We start from the raw sequence: 20,481 nt of genomic DNA on the forward strand, positions 1-20,481 counted from the left end.
TAAATTTCCGACTCGAGTTATGACGAACAAGAACGAGGAGCATGTGGTTCACTCGTTAATTTATGTAGGACAAAAAAAAGGGCAAAGAAGACGATCAATTATTCCAAAATCTATGTGCGAGCTGGATTTCAGTTTTTTTTCATTTTCTACAGGTGTGCTGATAAATATTCAGTTACGCTGTGTTCTTAATATAACCTACATTTTTCAAAAGAAGTCAAATGACGTGTTAAAGAATTCGTATTTTGATTTGTCGCCTTAAATTTTTCTCTGACTGAAAATACCTGCCAAGTTTTGTATCATTTAATAAGCAAGGAGCGTTTTACATCTCCCCTCGAAACATGTGTTTGTGACAACTGCTTCCTCTTTCAATTTCTATAATGCGAACAGGATGTAACACGTAGACGGTAGTTTATAATCAAAATAAAAAGGAAAAAGGCTTCAGATTATCTCGTAACACTCAGTTGTCTCGGTTCTCACTAATTATTCTTCTAAAAAAATAGAGTAAGCAGGGACACAGCACTTTAGATCGATAACATTTTCATAACTTGCTCTTGTCTGCGATCATATGGTCTAGTGTGTTGTTGCCGGCTCACTTTGCTGAAAGACCTATATGAAACCAGGACCCTACGCCTCATACCGGATTGTCTTTATTTTACAATGTAAAAAGTTTTTCTTTGTTAATACAAACTGGCAATGTTACTGATGGAACACTGCGAGTGGGTGAGACAAAAATCCACTTGGTCTAATTAATTATTTCAGAGCTTACCTTAAAACGACGTTTCGTCAGCGATGGAGCGTGGAATTCGTCCTTAAGAACCTGTTAAATTTGTAAAATTTTGCAAGACCGCAGATATTTTGATGAGTTCTTCAGAAGGTGACACGAACGGTGTCGAGAGGGTACTCTTTTCCTAGTGATCTCACGACGTAGGAAATATTTGATTTTATTCCTCTGAAATTTAGCTCGCGATAACTTAGAAGCAACGCTTCGAGCTGGGGATGGCAAGCGTTAAAAATTTCTCGCTGCCACCAAAGATGTTTACTTGACCGCTACAGGATGCAAATGACTCACTTTTTGTTTCACGACCATACTGATGTTTTTACCATTGCGTGACATTCTCAGGAAAACCAAAAGTTGATGATACATTGTGAACTTTCCCGAGGAAATGAGTCATGAATAGTGAATAATACACGGGCGCGCGTAGATGCGAATTTGGTTGGTGGAATACAATTCAAGCACGTAACAAATTGACTAATGTTCATGTAGTGCAATGACTGGGTATGTTCTAACAGACTTCGGACGCTGTTTTAATGGTTCGTGATGGGATGTAAGTTGTTAGGCCTGTAACAAAAAAAGAGCATGACTTTCAGACGGACGAAAATATCGCGTTACTTCACCTTGAGAGAAAAAAAAACTTAACTTATTTGAACTCAAACCACAGGCAGCCCAAGCTCCAGCTGTGAGATGATCATCTTGCGAAATAAGATTCAAGGTGATTTTTTCGGATTTTCTTCATCTGGCGGTGACATACCTGAGTATTTTTAGGAGCTGTGCCGTATTTTGACTTCCCCCACAGGCTCGTCGAATTCAAACAAGGAGTGAAAATACTAGGCAATACTACACACCAATGAATAGTCTACTAGGTTATTTATGATCCAACTGCTTTTTTTTCTGCCAAGTCTTTCTGCTCATTTCTCATAAGGCGGGAAAAGCAAAGTGGATAGAGAAGCGCAGCGTGCGCAGCCTACCGGTCAAACAGATTTTTTTACAGAACAAAATAACCAACTGTACACATGTGGTATATATATTCGCGTTATTTGAACTCTACCTTGTGCAGTTGGATTATAAAATCAAATTATCTCGTTCTACCCCTCACCGATGCAGCACCATAATTTCCTTAGAAACTAAACCCATTTATTCATACGTTGTTAATTACAATGCCTGCCGCTGGTGCGAGGCCAAAAGCAACCAAAATATACTTAATAGACTGCGCTTGGAGTAGAAATCTCCCAAAAACTCAGCATTCTTTGTATACACATACCTTAACATTACTGACATACTTCTTGAGCGCTTCACATAACATTATTCTCTCACTTTCATACGATTTAATTAGCTATACTTTATGTAATTACTTTTATTATTTTGACATTTTTTCTCAGTATTTTTACATGTTTCCTTGTTACTCTAAACGCTTAACTTATGAGGTAAGTCTTAGAAACACAATCCACAAGCATTCCTCATGTTCGAAATGAGAGAAAACGAGTAGCTCCCAGGACGAGAGTGGGTACCCTGTGATTTTTCTTTCCTTCCAAAGTAATGCGGTTGCAAAGGATGTTCCTATCGTCGTTGAAAAGCCTTTCCAAAAAGAAACTTATTCCCCAACTACGCTCCCTGACACAAATAAAACAATAATCGCTTTTCGGCACAGAGAGAAGTTTATTAAGAATACGAACGAAAAGTAAACAACAGCCAATGATGTGTAAACCTCTCTGCCACCCTATGACATCACGTAAAATCACCGAGAGTGGGAGAGTAGGTGGGAAGAAAAACAAAACAGTACAAGACAAAATATCTGGTGTTCGCTTGAGGTGAAAAATGACATGAAATGAAACACAAAACTCCTGAAGCCTGGGCGTGTGTTGCGTGTGAATTGGTTTAGGAAAACAAACGTCACGACTCACAGAAATAACAGCGTTGATCTTGTGTGCCCGAGTGATTAAGGCACTAGGTTCCAGGTTAAAGTCCTTTACCCTGCAACTTACTGGATTTGTTCTCGATTGCTCGAGCTCAACTCCTTGGCTGCACTTTGTCTATAGCTGATTGGTTTGCCTCCGGCCAATTGAGATTTTTAAACTCTACGTTTACCTGCATTGTTTATTGACAATTTGTGTCAGTGGACAAGAAGAGCCACCTCGTAGAATGTTTTACGGATCAGGTAAAATGAACCATGATATCCAAAGTGAAATACTTTCTAGAAACCTTTCCAGTTTTTGGAAGCTACGTACTCACTCCCAGCATCTGAAAATGGATGTTCATAACTGCTGCCCTACATATATTTCCATGTTTTTGATATCGACAATTTTTTGGGATATCAAAGCTTCAATCCAGCTTTAAAAAAACTGTGTAATGAACTTGTGGCCAAAAATTACTTAATGGTCACTGCTTGTGGTAAAAGGTTTAATATCATCTCTTTTGTATCATTTACAGGTCGATGAGCGAAGCTTACTTTTGGCGAGGAATGTTTGTTAATTTATAGCCAAGTGGTTTCATGTTACGTACGAAGCAGAACTTAGCACTCATATGTTTCTCTCATTTTCATATGTTCGCAAGCAAACTAAGCATCAACGACAAAACAGCTTGCTTGCAGACTTGGTTTTCTTGCGGGAGGACGCGCTCTTTTCATTATTTCCTGGAAAGCTCCCGATCTTTCTCACTCTTCTATCCAGAACCCTTTATTTGCGAGAAGTCTGTGTTAAATTCTCGCGGTCAGTGGTCGGCGCATCGTGGTGGCCAAAGAAACCGACCGCCCTACACTGGTTTACCTGCGGAACGACGCACCCCTTTGTTTTTCCTGATAAGCTCCCGATCTTTCTCAGTCTCGTTTCTTGGACTTGTCTGTTGCTTTTGCAATCGCTTTGAGTAAATTAGAGCCTGAGGTAGTCAATGGGCGAACGTTTATTAAAATCTGTCAATACCCTCCTCTCCAGCAGTCTGCGCACTCGGGAAGTTTCCCGCGCTTTCCTGAACCAGAGCAAAGGCGCCTGAAAACGAGGTATGAAGTTACGTATACTTGCTAATCTGTTGATTGGTTTATTATCTCGTCTGTTACGTCATCACGACGCGCGAAAATTACAACCCGTCATTATAACTTTCCGTTGGTTGGAGTTAGGCGCTTCATAAGTCATTCGGAGGAAAATTCAAGAAAGTGATGGAAGCAATCAAAGAGATGAGCCCTGTAAACGTGAGTACTATTCGTTGTTAATTTTTTTGTACTTAGGGTGGTTGAAATAAGCTCCTAGCTATATTTCGTCGGGCACATTCGGAATTTGTCGTGTGCCAGGCCTTTGGGCTCCTGCATACATAAAGTTGAGTTGTCTTTATATTAGAAGAAAAAGGAGAATTCATATGTGTTGGAAGAGGAAGCCAAGAGACAAAGCGTAGGGAATGAAGGACCAGATGTAAACGCAAGGAAATTTGACGCCAAAAATAAATAACTGAATAATGGGAAAGGGTTAGCTAAAAGTAACATTAAAGCGGAAATAATATATAATAATATATAATAGATAAAATCAACATTTTGCGCGGTGTTTGTAATGTTACTTTTGCGATCACTTAGCTTCTCCTTGAACAAATTCTATGCATCACGCAAGTGTTTTCACTACTGTTTTTCGATTGGACTCATATCCCCAAAACTCAAGTGAAAAGTAACACCGAAATGAACGCGGAGCATGGAAAAAAAAACGGAGCTGGGAACCAAAAAAACTCCAAAGGGCGGGTACCAAAGCAAGCGCAAGGAAATCCTATTCTTAATTATTGACAGCTACCGCTAACTAATAAACATTAAAGTCTGCCAAATCAAGATGCGCAGAATGAAGAACAATGAGAATTCGGAAAGATTTTGTCGCGGCAAGTGGATCTTTTCACGCGTGAAATGAGAATAAAATGCGCGCGCTTCATTCAGGAGCAAAGTTATCAAGAATCTCAGACTGTAGCAGGTGGAAAGGATACTAGGTAGGTGCGGACAAGGGATAGGCAGAAAACGAACTATTTTCAAGACAACATAGCACTATGGAAAACATTGCAAGATGGAATATCTAAACAAGAAGGCTTTTTCCTATTCGTGCAATAGTGCGGTATTTTTGCGCGGGCTTACAGGCTGGAGACTTATTTACTAGCGAGGTTCCGTTTATACTGAATTGCTAATCTCATTCGTTATTCTTTTTGTTTGAAATAACTTTTTCAATTTTTGGGGATGATCGCCACCCTTGGCTTAAAAGGAATCTTCCCAAGAAAAGTGTCAGGGCACGGTGCGGACCCTGGTTACGAGTCAAAACACTGTCTTTACGGGGGAGGGGCAGGGAGTAAATTTAAGGCTAAAACATGGCGAATCTCTCTAACGATCCCAATCGATCGTCTGGCAGACGTTATGAAAGGAGGGTATTAGAGAATATTGGACAGAGTATCTCTGTCCAAAAACGTGAAGGAGAACTCTAAGTGATCGATAGAGAGGAAAGAAATCTTCAGCTGCTCGTTCATTTTCTTCAAACGTTCACTTTAGTATGGCGGCCGTTTCTTTGTCGAATTGCTGGACACTCAATTTATATGGTGAGGGTCTCATTGTCGTAGAAATGCAATAATCTACCTTTTCAAGAAAGAGCGCAGTTGGATTATTTTACACATTGCAATGGCGCACGTTTTAGCTTATTTTCAACATTTCCCAATTGGAAACTAACTAACCTTGTCTAAAGTGCACTAGATTCTCCTTATTTTCAAACCCTGTTTATCAAATCTCTTTGAGTCTACTATGCATGAACCTATAAGGATTTACCAGCTTTTGGTTTACCAGTCTGTATATTGTGACAGAACTCTAAAGAATTAAGATTTAGTGTGAATATCATACATGAACTACTTGAACCTCTAAAGGAATCAAGACCAGGGTAATAGTTTCTACTTTACTTTTCTAAAGTGTCTTTTCTCCTTTTAAATACATAAAAAACATGTAACTTTTTTCATTTTAAACTTGATGCATTAGCTGCCTTAAAGCTAGGAGCCTATTAAGTACCAGGTTCTTAAGTTTAAATATAGAATTATGTCTACACTGGCTGGCTTCAAATGGGGTTTCAAATAAGTGTAGTGCATGCTGTGCTTCAGGAACAATTTGTATCAAAAGAATCAATCATAACTTTTAAATACCTTTTTAAATTAATCATTGTCAGTAATATTATAACAGCAAATGGGAAGTTTATTTATACTTTTCTCTTTCACAGTTTTTCTGCTAAGAAATAATTATAACGATGTATTACTTTCAGAATACTACTCCCAGTTCTAGAGAGTCAATAAAAATCAGTGAACAGCAGCTTGACCTTTACATTGGAAGCATAATAGAAGCAGCCACATCAAGCCTGCAGGACGTTGTTGTAAGGGTATCAAGCAGGGTAAACAGTCAGAGAGAGATTTTGGTAATAGAAGTGCATCATCTTTAAATGTGTGTGGAATCTTGACATCATCCTATAGTGAAGTGACACCAAGTTAGAGTCTTACTGCAGTCTGTGAGCCTGAGGGAGGAACTCCAGTCCATGTCCCCAGTCAAGAAGGTAATTACTGCTGTTTCATGAGTATGCTCTATTGTAATAAGTTCAGCCATGGTTTCCATTAGCCTTTTGTATCCTCAATGGACTATTATCCCAATCTGTTCTTACTTAGGATAGTTAGCTTTTTGTCTTAATGCAGTCTTTGAGCCTGGAGGAGGGACTCCAATTCCAGCTCAGAAATACAAGGCCTCCCCAGCAATTGATGTCCCCAGTCAAGAAGGTAATTACTGCTGTTTAATGAGTATGTTCTATTGCAAGTAGTTCAGCCAAGGGCTGTGGTTAGCCTTTTGTATATTCCAGTTGGAATATTCTCTCAATCTGTTATTACTTAGGATAGTTAACTTTTGTAAAATTTGCCAGTGTTTTAACTCTTTAACTTAAATATCTGAATGTTAATTCTCCCTATTAGCTGCTACACATTTCCTTGTAAATTAGTTATGAGTATTTGATTAGATCAAGGTAAAAAGTTCTACCAGATAAGTTTGAGAATTCTCACTACCTGTTTGCCAGATGATGTGTGAATATTACAGGAAGAAGGAACATGTTAAATAGGGTTAAGCTGAAGAAAGAGTCATTTGCAATTATTATGCATTTGTAGACTCAGTATAAACCTCGCCATGAGTGAAATATAGTTGATGTTTTATCATGGGGAATAATCAAGGAATTTTCTGTGAATGTTTACATATCTAATAAACGTAAAAATAAACATTCAAATTGTCAACCATTTGACCTCTTCATATAGTGCTTGTTCAGGAAAGCTCTGACCCCCCTGTTGATCAACCTCCCCAGTCCCCATCATCACCTGAGCCCAGTGGAAAGAAGATTGGAAGTAGAAAGTTCAACTTGCATTTGGTATAAAAGAACCTTTGATTTATTTAATTTTGTATATTCATTCATTAAAATTTATTGATTTTATTTTTACCTTCATTTGCCAAATGATGATGTAGGAGTGTCCTTTGGCAAGTGGTGGCTGTTGATTTTCCTTGGGATAACCTAAATTATCAGTGGGCTCATTAACAGTCATCCTAGACTTATGAGAAGGAAAATGTTTACTATAGAATAAGTAATGTAGACAGTTAACCTGTTTAAAAATCAAGACAGTGGTTAAGAAGTTCAATCAACATGGGCTGATCATTGATTAATGATTGAATGATTTTATTCTTGATTAGAAATCCTGCTGGTTCAAATGGCCATGAAAGTCTTCAGCGGTTAGGCCAACAACAGAGGACATTGAGAAAGGTAAATTGTAATGTAGCTATCTTTGTGGGGAAAAATTTAAGGCCGCTATAGCATTCTATCATGCTCAGGGTTTTACTGACTGTAAGCTCTCATATCTGATGAGTATTTTCCTATGAATGATAGATAAAATACCTAAAGGTGAAAGGTTATTTTTATTGTTAACCATTTTGTATTGCATGAGATTTCAACTGCAAGGTGTGTGAAAAGTTGTGTGATTGTCTGGGTTGAGATAATTAATGTATAATAATTAATTTAAGGATTTCTTCTGATTAATTAACTACAGTTGAATTAAAAAGAAAATGTCACTATTAAACAAAAATTTTTCAAACCATGCAGACTCACAGGTTGAAGTACATCGCACTGCTTTTGAACAATCTCATCTTACTTGTGATGAATATGATGTCAGCTCTTTCTTCACAAAAAGTGGTGAGTGATTGAAATTCTAAGGGCATGAGTGTTTGATTCATGTAGTTTAAGAAAATAAGTCTTAATAGTGGTATGATAATCTTTTCTGGAAGGAGTTTTCAATATTTCTTTATTCAGATCACTGAACCTTTTGAACACGGGAAGGTACCTTTGGTATCAAAATTGTTCCAAAGGTCAAAATCAAAGACACTTACTGACAATCTCTGCCTGTAAATGAGGATATTTCTTTAATTCTATGTTAATGACTAAACTATGTTAATGACCATGTTATCCAAAAGAAAACTTTCTAAGGTGGTAATTAGATGCACACTCTGCTCAGGATATTTGGGATCCAGTTGAAAGTGCAGTGTAGATACTCACATGATGGTTATATACAATTCAGTTATTCCTTGTTGTGCAAAATGCATTAAAATTGAGGTAAATTTTTTGTTTCCTGTAATCCAAGATTTTACATCTTGTATTAAACCAGTCATTAACTACATGTATAAATATGTGGGTTAATCATCTTTGTTTGATCTCTGAATTCAGAAAATGTAGAAGTCAGTGACAAGATTTTTGCTGATGTACTCAGTACATTAAGAAAAATCTTGTCACAGACAACTTCACAGTTGTTATTCATGGAAAGGAAGATAGTGCAAAGCTTTATTTATTATAACTTTAATGTGGGTTAATCATCTTTGTTTGATCTCTGAATTCAGAAATGTAGAAGAGTACATCAAGAAAAATCTTTTCACCAACAAATTCACAGTTGTTATCCATGGAGAGGATGATGGTGCAAACCTTTGTTTGATTCAATTGGCAAAGAAATTTTACAAACTATTAAAGAATGGGTAAGAGAAGTTTGTACTGATGGAAACATATACCTACTTCAAATATTAGCAACCAAATCAACAAAGTCAGAAGTCAGATGATAAATTTGGTGTATTATACTGGTACTGGTAAAAAGCATCTTATGATGCTGATAACTTTGTACATCAGTGGATGTATTACTGACAATTATTTTGCTGATAGAGTACAGAATATGGTTTTATCTGACAGATTTTGGTAAATAAATGATATAAATTAAACTGTAACATCTCTTTCAATTTTTTTTTTCTGCAGGTTCTTTGAAGAATTGAACTTTTGCATCATTTTAAAGGCTATAAATTCACCCTGAAAGCTGTTTTCAAGCTTGCCAAACCATTCATCCTGTGAGTATGAGAAACAAATACATGTAGTTTATTTTATAATTGAAAAATATGATATCATACTGATTGATTTGTGATATTCTTGTAAAATTAAAACCAAGTGGATTTGCTGAAAGTGATTTTACTGCACTTGGTTTGAGTTCATAAAACTAAAGCCATTGACATTAAAAAATGCAATCAGAAAAAAAGCAGAGACTGTTAGAAAGAGATTATCTGGTTTCATTAACTGAGTTGATAACATAAATTGGCCACTGTAAAGAATTTCTAAAGCTGATGTTTCAAGTGTTGTAGTCCTTTGTAAGAGCAAAAGAAGGAGTCTATTAGAACTGAAAGATAAAGCATGACTGTGAACTGCCTATAGAAGGGTTAAATGAGATTGAACACGTTGTAATAAATTCATGTTATGCATGTGAATGGCTGACAGGCTCAAATTTCCATAGAGTGTATGCTAAGATTTTATGAATGTGAAAAATATTTTTGGTATTAGACAATTGAAGTTTGTGTTTTCAAGTAACAGCAAGATTAAAAAGAAATTTTCATTGAAAAACATCTGTCAAAAATGGGAAGTTATTAAGTTTTACCATAATGCATGTCATTTGCTGACAGTGTTCATCTTTTTTTAGGAACAATGTGTGAAGCGAAAGATTTCTATGGTAAATGATGTTGGTGAACTTGTTTTGTTCCACAGTAAGTACTTCATTAAAAGCTGTATGAAGTATATGCCAGAAAAGAATATGAATGCATTTGTTTAGCATTTTCAAATATTGGAATGGCATAGCAATAACTTTGATGTTGTGATGTACTGGATTGCATTACATTCCATGACATTTAATTAGTGGGTACAAATTATGACAAGTGTAATTGAAAGTTAAAGTGAAGAAGAAGTGAAAACTATTTTTTGATTCAAAACTCCTTGGAAAGCTTATTGTTATATTAGCATTTAATGTGTTAAATTATGAGACAGTGTTTTTCAGTTGATTTCCCTTTTGTTTTGTTTTAGGTATTCCGGACACAACTCTGTATTATACATAGAATTGTGTCCGGTATACCTAAAGCATACTAGTTTCTACAGATACCATGTTGGGTTGGGGGAAATTGTTTCATATTATCTTTTCTTTGTTTATATTTTGTAAACAGAGATTCAAGTTCTGTCAGATTTTTCTATACTTCAATACACCATGTCAGGGATGGGGGGGGGGGGATTTTTCTTATTGTCTTTTCATTCTGCATACCAATGTTGCATGCCGCCCATGGCAGATCAGTTGTCAAGCTGTTGCACAGTGATTGACATATGAAGTACTTTAGAGATTAAAGGTTTCTCAGTGTCCTTGTTTGGCCTACTGTAACAAGATCATGTCAGTTTTACCCAATTTCTTCCAGCTATGTCTCTGTTGTGATCATTAGGAAGCACTGAAAGCAAGAGCACAGAAGATGCATGGTAGGGGATCTTTGAGGGTTTTCAAATTGTAGGGGCTTTTTTAGGGTTTTCAAATTTAACAGTATCTTCATAAGAATGAGTCATGACTAAGTTTTAGTCCTTTTAACATGGAGGAGTGCATAATGTTACCGCCATCAAGATCAATTGTGTCTCCTAGTGTTACATCAAAAACTGGCTGCAAAGAACATTGCATGCTTTTTTTTGCAGAGATCCTTAAGGATCTCCTTATGAAGAGAAGAATAACAACAACAGCTCTCTCTGCAGTATTCATCATTTTATTTACTAGTAATGAATATGACAGCAACCAATGACTGTGCATCATGCAGACTGTTATATAGCTAATCATTATAACAAGCTGGGCATATTTTTTTCATTTTTGTAAACTGAAATATTTATATTTACTTATTATTTGTAAAAAAAAGAGGTGATTATCACCAAAACAGACTGTTAAACATGCTTACAGCCAGAGTTACGGATAAGAACTTTCATAAGAAGTTGGGCAGATATATATCTCTCAATTTTTGTAAACATAACATAATCATGAAGGGTCCAATTAAAATGCAAGATAATTACTTCAAATTTTGCCAGACTTCTTTCAAAGATGTATATTCTCTGACATTGAGGAAATCTTTATATCCCTGACTTTTCGCAGAACTTGCAGCAACCATGAACCATGCTTCTGGTATAAAACTACAGGTGGAATTAGTTCCCACCGACCCCACATATTTCCCTGTGTTATTTCCTGTATGTAGCACACAAGAACATGTGAAACACCTTCTGCAGTTGCCGTCGAATAAAACCAGCAGTGTTTTCAAATCAAATGTGCACCAGGGAAATCCAAAATGGCCTCCGATATCCATCGTGTTTTATTTTATTTGTGTCTCCAAGATGAAGACAAGATTTACCACCATTGATCCTTGTGCAGTGATCACAGAGCTGTTTCATTCACTAGTTTGTCAAATCTTTTTAGCTTTAAGACAAAAATGCAAGAGAATGCACTTAAATAAACACTGTATTGGCAAAGCTGCACATTCACAGCACTTATTATTTTTTAAATACTGTTGTAAGTAAGGTGGCTCTACCCCATATGCCCAATGGCTTCCTGATGATATACTTGATGAATGAGGAAAGTTTCCATACAGGTTTGAGTGAAGGTAAGTCCCGATCCTTACTTTTTAAAACAGCTAGATAGTGACTATCTGAAATTTTGCTTTGCATTCCACTTTGAGCTCTTAATTCATCCAGCTCAAAATAATATTCTCATCATAATTAATGGAAAGTAACAGCATAGCAGTCAAGAGCTGGATTCAAATGTACATCAAGTTGGTCTCGACCTCTTAATTAAAGTCAATTGAGACAAGATTGAAATTCATTTGACCTTAGAGTGTTGAGTTCTTTTATTATTATTATTATTATTATTATTATTATTATTATCATTATTATTATTATAGCACAACTATCATATCTAACCTCTCATAATTGCCTCAAGGAAAGTTGGAGTTAACTCAATGGCTGCTTCTGTATCCCTTAGCGAATCCTGGTGATTTCCTGTTATTGAAATAAATATCTCTGATTAGCCATACATGTAGCATTTTAACCAACCACCATTACAACAATTTTAGGGAAAACTTGTGATGCTCATTGATATCTGAGGTAAGAGGTTACTTCTTCTGTATGTTTAAGAGGCCAAGACAAGGCCTACATTCAAAATTATCACCTTTTTGAGAAAACTACTATTAACAGCCCAATAGCTTCAAAATAGAAAAAAATGCATATTAAAGCTCTCATCATCTTACCAAGTTTAGAATGTGCAATAGCCCTGTTGTTGTACAGTTTGGCCTTCAGTTCTTTCTCATTGCAGTTCATTTTAATTCCTTTGGTGTAAAAATGAATAGCATTGATGAAATCTCCTTTCTTGAAGGCCTCATTTCCTTTATTCCTATAAACATCAGCTGTGGCTGCAAAGAAAAAAATTTTAAAAAGTCTGTGGTTGTAGTTAATAATTATTAGTGAATATAAGCAGAACTGCCAAGATCTGGAGATTCAAAATCTGCAGATTTTTCCTTTAGTGCCAGATACCACTTTTGCATCTGCCTGACTTAACCTATCCCCTGAAAAGCTTAGATAATGTGTGCAGTCCCCTCCCCATCCCCCTTCACAGGAAAGGCCCTCAGTAAATTCATGAGAGATTTTTTGGTCGAAAGTTCAACCAATCAGACTCAGTTACTGTTGTGGTTGTTGTTTAGAAGTGTAATCCCTTCTTTGAAACAGTCTAAGTGCAGTCAAGAAAATTAAGATAAGAACCCTGCTAATATTAATAAAAGGGCAGATAACATTAGATGTGGGAATTCTGGAGTTCAAATGTGATGTTTCTGTGTGGAGCTGAACCAAATCCTCTTTTATCTTGAAAGTTTGATGACCCAAGTGGGAGACCCTCAGAGTCTGCTTCAGTGACTGTGAGACTCCCTGATAATCAGGGAGAGTTGGCATAATTATAGGTGTAGAAGAGTCTTCTGCTTTCAATACATTTAGATGGTTAACGAGTCAATAAGATGCAAATGTTGCAAGCATTAAACAACCAGAAGCAATATTACTTAATATAGACAAACAGTATGTTATTACCTAAATGATAAGAAAAATGATAAAAAAGATAATAGTTATGATAATGCTGATAATGTGAGTGACAATGGTGATGATTATGATGATGACGATGATTAAGCATAAAACCTAAACCTTACAGACTTTTTCCTTCTAAGCCGTTTGTTAGTAAAAGTGCATTGTTTACCTTAAATACCTCCACAGTTAGAGATATAACACTTGTATTCTATTATAAAGTCTTGACCCTTCTGATTCAAGTTCCCTAATGTAGTCAGCCAAGGTTCAATCCCCCCCCCCCCCCCTTTTGCTTGGATGAAAATTGATCAATTGCCTGTGGGTAATGCCCAGGGGAAAAGGAAGGGGGGAGGTATGACGTTTTCAATTGATTGTTGAATTATAATGGGAAGATGATGATGATGATGGTACATGTAACTATGATACAAACTTACAAAATGGATGTTGTACCAGGATCAAATAAAGTCTTTACTTATTATAACTTTGTGTACAGTGTACTTGCTGTTTCGTTCTAGCATAAACACACGATTTCTAGGTAACGAACAGTCTTTATTTGTAAACTAAGTGCGCTCTCATGTAGATAAATGTGATCTAAAACCTTTTTCGATTAGATAACATCGACCGCTGTATCATGTGTCACCTGAGGTGCACGTGATCTCCGAGTGTGCTCTCGTTACATCCTTTCTTTCATAAGAAACAAAACGAAAACAACGGAACAATCAAAACAAACATGAGAAACAAAAAAATCAAAACGACTATCCAAAAGAATCAACTAGTCAAGTCCGGTAATGTCTTTGTCTCTCATGACACTGACTCAGGTTAACGAACAAAGTCTTTCAGATAGGACGGGGGCTTCGTTATTCGACCACTGCGAGTCTGGTTGCCTTTGGAAGCTTGCGATGTTAGATCAGTCGCAGGCTGCTCGATCGCTGGCTCCTGTGGCTTCGCTACTTCTGAGCTGGAGTGACCACTGGCGTTAGTTTCTTGTTCAATGTGTTTAGATGGCGAGGGAAGTTCTGTCTGCTTGGGCATCTGGGTTGTTGGCGTGTGAGACTCTTTTGTAGTTGCTTTCAGATGCCTTCTATTTCGTCTAAGGGCAGAGCCATCTTCTGTGAGGACTTTGTAGGATCGCATGTTCACCTGTTCCTGAACAGTGGCTTTCTTCCAGGGCGCCTTGGGGTTGCTTGTGGGCTGAATGCGCACTGAGTCTCCAGTTTTCAGTGGTGGCAAATCTCGAGCGTTTCTATTGTAGTAAAATGCCTGCTTGGTTCTTGTCTTCCATTTTTCTTCTTGGACATTTTCGGCGAGTTTGGGTTTAAGGAGCTTCTCGCTTGTTGGGAGTAGGGTCCTTGTTCGACGACTCATTAGTCGTTGTGCTGGACTGCTTTTCATGCCTTCTGAGGGTGTGTTTCGGTGGTCGAGGATCGCGAGCCAAGGATCTGTTCCATCTTTGTTAGCCTTCTTAATAAGCCTTTTCACAGTCTTGACTGCGCTTTCCGCCATACCATTGGACTGCGAATGTCCGGGACTTGAGGTTAAATGATTGAATTCCCAATCTCGAGCAAATCTCCTGAATTCATCCGAATCAAACTGTGGGCCATTGTCGGAAAACACAGTGTTCGGGATGCCATGCCTTGCAAAGTGTTGCTTCAATTTGTAGATAACAGCTTTAGATGTTGTACTGGACTCCAACCTATCGACTTCCCAGTAGTTGCTATAATAATCTACCGTCACGAGGTAACGTCGGTTGTTTGTCTCAAACAGATCAACACCAACCTTGGACCATGGCCGGTCAGGTACCTCATGTGGGTGGAGTGTTTCCTTCTGCTGGGAGATCTCAAAGGTTCGACAAGTTTCACACTGTCTGACAAAGTTCTTCACAGCTGTGTTCATTCCTGGCCAGAAAACGCTTTCTCTCGCGCGTCTCGAGCATCCTTCCACGCCAATATGTGATCGGTGGATTCTGGATAGGACTTCTGGTCTGAGGGATTTTGGAACTACACATCTGTCTCCTTTGAAGATAATTCCATCTTGCGCTGATAGCTCGTCACGAACGTTGAAGTATGGCGTGACGTCATTTGGGAGATCAATCTTGGTCTCAGGCCACCCTTCTCGAATGACTTTCTGAAGTGCTTGCATCGTGCTGTCTCGCAGACTTTCTTTACGGATATTGTCTAGGCTAGCTTTGCGGAGTGGCAGAAACTCGACCATCTGTATTTCTTCAACTTCTTTGTCGATGGTTAGCACTTCATCGCGCGATGTGGTGTTGGGAAGGGGTGCTCTAGAGAGTGTGTCTGCCAGATACATGTGCTGGCCTGGCTTGAAACCAATTTCGAGGTTATACTTCTGCAGGCGAAGTAGCATTCGTTGTAGACGCTTGGGGGCGGCCACGAGGGGTTTGCGGTAAATAACTTCAAGTGGTTTATGGTCGCTCTCAACAATCACTTTGCGACCATAAGTGTATTGGTTGAACTTCTCGGCTCCAAACACTATGGCTAGCAGTTCTTTCTCTATTTGCGCATAGTTGCGTTCTGTATCCGTCAGGGATCGCGATGCGTATGCCACTGGCTGACCATTTTGTAAAAGCGTAGCTCCAAGTCCAGTGTCCGAGGCGTCGCATTGAAGTACAGTCTCTTTGGCGGGATCAAAGTATCGGAGGACAGGTGCTTGGGAAGCTGCTTCTTTGATCTTCTTAAAGGCGCTCTCATGGACGTCGCTCCAGTGCCATTCTGCATCCTTGCGCGTTAGCTGTCGAAGAGGTTCGCAAATGTCTGCCAGCTTTTTTAAGAATCTCGTCAGGTAATTCGCTAGACCAACAAGCCGCTGTACACCTTTCACATCTGTTGGTCGCCTCATGCCTTTGATGGCGTCTATTTTGGATGGGTCTGGTTTTAGCCCATCTCTTGTTAACACATGACCAACGTAGGGGATTTCTGTCATCTTCAACTTGAACTTCTCCTTGTTCAGTTTCACTCCCTTTTCGCGGCACCTTTCAAGTAGAGTTACGAGTTTTTTGTCGTGATCTTTCACTGCTTCTTGCACAGTGTCACCTTCACCCGAGATGAGGATGTCGTCTGCAACTGTGCGCACACCGGGAAGGCCTTCGATGGCTTGATCCAAACGATGTTGGAAATATTCCGGTGCGGGTGATATGCCAAATGGCATCTTCAGCCACCGGTACCGACCAAATGGAGTGCCAAACGTTGTTAGATAGCTTGAATCTTCATCTAACTCGACATGCCAAAACCCGTTTTTAACGTCACACACACTGAAGACTTTAGCTTTTGACAAGTCCGGCAGGAGATCGTCGATAACCGGAAGAGGGTAGTGGCTGCATTTCAAAGCTTTATTTAGTGGCTGAGGGTCGATACACACGCGAAGCTTGCCGTTGGGCTTCTTAACAAGTACCAAGCTTGAGACCCAATCTGTTGGAGTGTCAACTGCTTTTATAACACCAAGTTCTTCGAGACGAGTGAGCTCTTGCTTTAACTTGGGTTTCATTGCCACTGGAATCCTTCTAACAGGCTGTTTCACTGGTTCAATGGTTGTGTCCAACTCTAAGTGAAGTTTCTTCTCAAATTTTCCTTCTCCAGTGAAAACGTCATGGAAATCTGCTGCTATTTGTTCCATCGTTAGGCCCATTGCTTCAGTCTTTTCTTGTACCAATGAGATATTCTCGTAACGCACTTTGATTAATTTCATTTTCTGCACCGTTTTGGAACCCAACAGTGGCGTGCAGTCGTTATTGACAACAACAAACTCTGTTTCGCATTCTTCATCAACCTTGGGATTTACCAGATTAACACGACATTTACCGATGGTTTCCATTTTCGATCCGTTAAACATGCTGAGGACTTGTTTCGAATGCGCGATCGGGCACTCGTTCGGTAAATCGTTTTTGCTTATCACATTACAGGTGGCGCCACTGTCGACTTGAAAACGAACGGGATGACCTTTGATCTCCATTGTTGCGAAGATTTTCGATTTGATGGGTTGACTACTGACACTTTTGACACTTTGTTCTTCCAGATTTTCGGATGAAATCGTGAAGCAGTACTCTTCATCGCTCGAATCCTGCGAAGTTTTTGCGTCTCGCACTCGGTGAATCCGTTCTTTTCTTCGTTGTCGCCCACCAAGTTTTTGTTTACATAGCTTGGCGAAGTGATTTGTTTTGCCGCATTTCGCACATTCTTTTCCGAACGCTGGGCATTTATCTCTTGATCTCTCGTGTTTTTTGCCGCAGTATTTGCAATTAACTAACTTAGGACTGGCATCTTTGCCGTCTTTTTTCTCTTTGTGGTTGAGTGCGTTGACTTCTTCTCTTCCACTCATGACTTTCATTTGCGATGCAGTTGTTTCGGCTGATCGACATACATCGATACACTTCTGAAGATTTAATTTGGGCTCTTGTAGTAATTTCTTCCTAGTTCCCGTGTCACAAATTCCACAGACGATCCTATCACGAATTAATTCGTCGGTGAGCGGACCAAAAATGCACGTTTTCGCGAGAGTTTTGAGCGCTGTGAGATACGTGTCAAATGATTCGCCGCTTTCTTGTTTCCTATTATTGAAGCAGTATCGCTCGTAAATGACATTTGTTTGGCCAATGCAATGCCTCTCCATCAACTCCAGAACTGTATTCATTACGTTCTTGTCTTCTTCATTTTCGAACGGAAGACCATTGTAGACTTCGAGGGCTTCGGTTCCAATGCAGGTAATGAAAGTAGCTACACGGTATTTATCTTCTTGCTGGTTGAGACGTGAGGCGATTTCGAACGAATCCCACACTTGCTTCCACTTCTTCCAGTTTTCTGAAATATTTCCTGCCAAATTCAATCGCGACGGAATTGGTAAATTGCTTTGTATTCCATAGCATGGCGTCGGCGCTTGAACACTCGCTGAATCTTGAGGTGGTGTAGTAGTCATCGTGTCGAAGAGGCTACACTCCTGGTACCATGTTTCGTTCTAGCATAAACACACGATTTCTAGGTAACGAACAGTCTTTATTTGTAAACTAAGTGCGCTCTCATGTAGATATATGTGATCTAAAACCTTTTTCGATTAGATAACATCGACCGCTGTATCATGTGTCACCTGAGGTGCACGTGATCTCCGAGTGTGCTCTCGTTACACTTGCTTTGAACTTTTAGAAAAGAAAATGACAAACTAAGGTTTCTGTGTCATAGATCCTCTAAATGAACAGCATATTATAATCATAGAAGAGAGTCATAACTGGCCAAATTAATCTTTTAAAGTCTTAATACAGTGTCTAATTATATCCTTCTCCACATCTGCTTACATTCTCGAAACTGGTGGAACAGAAAAAGCTCTAACAATAACTGAAGCCGAAGCTCAACACAGCTCACCTCATAAAGTGTCCTCATCAAAATCTGGTGCATTTTCTTCTTCAGGTAAGTCTTCATTTTCACATGGAACTTTAATTGGACTTCTTTCTGTAGCCATAGCAACTGTAAGAGGACTGATGCTTCTTACAAAGGTGCTGCTTTAAGTTATCCTGGCCTGAAAGAAAGTTGGTTGTAAATGGTAATAAACATCAGCTCAACATATTGCCCAGTTATAAAATAAATATTTTTTTCCCTTCTGAGAATGGGAAGGATACATAGACACAAAATCACAAACAATTAATGTCATACCATAAAAGCAGCAAAAGAACAAAGATATGTACTAAAATATGATTCAATATTTATAAAATACATTTTCAATTGACTGAAATAAATTGGGCAAGTGTTGCAAGTTCATATAATTTGCTACAACAGCAATTCAAATTATTTAAGAGGCTGTAGGTAGTTAGGTAAAGTCTGTATTTGAGCAGTGGCCCATCCAGGCCCTGAGCTTATAATACTGGTTTCCTCACATGAAGTGAGTGGGAGTAACTACACCCCTTAGACGGGATGCTAGTCCATCCCCTCTCCCCCTGGCATTTCATCAGGCTTTAACCTGGCTAATTTCTGCTACCCATTTAAAGGTAAACTTTACTCATACCAATCTATCATTACCAGTTGATGAATTGGATTCCTAAAATTCAAAGGCAGTTAATTGAAAGGACGCTTCCAATAAATCACCAGGTGACATTTGAAGAAAAGTCATCGTTTCTCAATATTTAACATGGAAATCAGTATAACAGTACAGTTAAAAGGGAGAATCTCAGCAGTCTATCAAAAAAGGAAAAAAATTACTTTTAAACTGTATGAAATAATAAACATAAACACGTGAATTAAGCTGCAAATGTTTATAGGTTTTTGATCACAGGCATCGTAAATATGGGAGCACATTAAATTAATACTTATGTTAGCCTGACACGAAAGCTAGTGCAAAACACGATCATAATTGTGTGCAAGACACGCAGACGAAACTGAAAGTGTTCCGATCATCAGCGCCTGCACAAAGTCAAATCAATGACTTTAATATTCCTTTTAATTCTCCCGAATTACTTATTTTATCCAAGGTAAATGCCGGGTATCGCTTGCGAATTTTTGTGAATTCGACAGCTGTAACTTGTTCAAACAAGCTCAGCTTAATTAGCTCTTAATTAACACGAAGCGGTAATACAATTAATACACCCCAGAATCAAGTAAAAGTTAGCAAATCCTCGTTAGTTAACTGCACGAACGTCTTTCACTGCCGGAGATCAGAGAAAATTAGGACAGATTAAGAGCATTTGAGGGAGAAAATGTTAACTGAAATGCGAAATAAAAGTATTTACCTTACATTCAAAAATCTGATAGAACCATGCGTTCTTACCTCTGTCGAAGAAATGGAAAGCACGTTTGACTGCTTTACGACCTTGCTTCCTCAATCCATCATGGAAGTGTTTTTAAAAAAAGTCACTAAGACTGAGAAAGTACCAAGAGAGAGTCGACAGCTTCGTTATAGAACGAAGAATCGTAATTGCGCGTTGTGAAAACGAAAGGGGGAGTCCCCTAGTCCATAACTCTGTGTAAGCTTAAAACCAGAAGTGCGTGACTTTTGTCACGAAGCACCTCCATTCCTGCGAGTTCTCACGCGGTCTCGCTCTCTGTCGATATAGAGTCACGCACTCATTCAAAAAAGCAAATTCTAACTAAATTCTTGGTGAAGGAGTTGTCCTTGTATCAGAATCTCTTTCATTCATCTTTGACTCAGCAGTTAGTGGTCACGCAAACAATGTCTACCTGTCGCAGGAGCTCTTGTTGACAGGTTGACTGTGAAATTCGCAGGAGAAATCGCGCAGGACACTGATGGTTACGATCTATTCAAGCTCTTTGAGGA

General features: G+C 38.6%; 2 long non-coding RNA genes across 5 annotated transcripts in view; both read right to left on the reverse strand.

The window, feature by feature from the left end:
• The window catches only part of LOC149034742 (uncharacterized), a 367,942-nt gene that overhangs the window by 153,494 nt on the left and 193,967 nt on the right, over positions 1-20,481 (reverse strand). The window lies entirely within an intron of this gene.
• LOC149034751 (uncharacterized) lies at positions 12,398-19,688 on the reverse strand. Of its 2 annotated transcripts, none has more exons than XR_016183114.1 (3): positions 19,230-19,688; positions 18,579-18,732; positions 12,398-12,557 (listed from the first exon to the last, which is right to left on the reverse strand). It is a non-coding gene; the product is annotated as an uncharacterized LOC149034751 (long non-coding RNA). The 2 variants fall into 2 exon arrangements; XR_016183113.1 differs by having other exon boundaries at positions 19,171-19,250.

The sequence above is a fragment of the Pocillopora damicornis genome, chromosome 14, assembly GCF_964200805.1.
Source record: "Pocillopora damicornis chromosome 14, jaPocDami1.2, whole genome shotgun sequence".
In the NCBI taxonomy this organism is placed as follows: Eukaryota; Metazoa; Cnidaria; class Anthozoa; order Scleractinia; family Pocilloporidae; genus Pocillopora; species Pocillopora damicornis.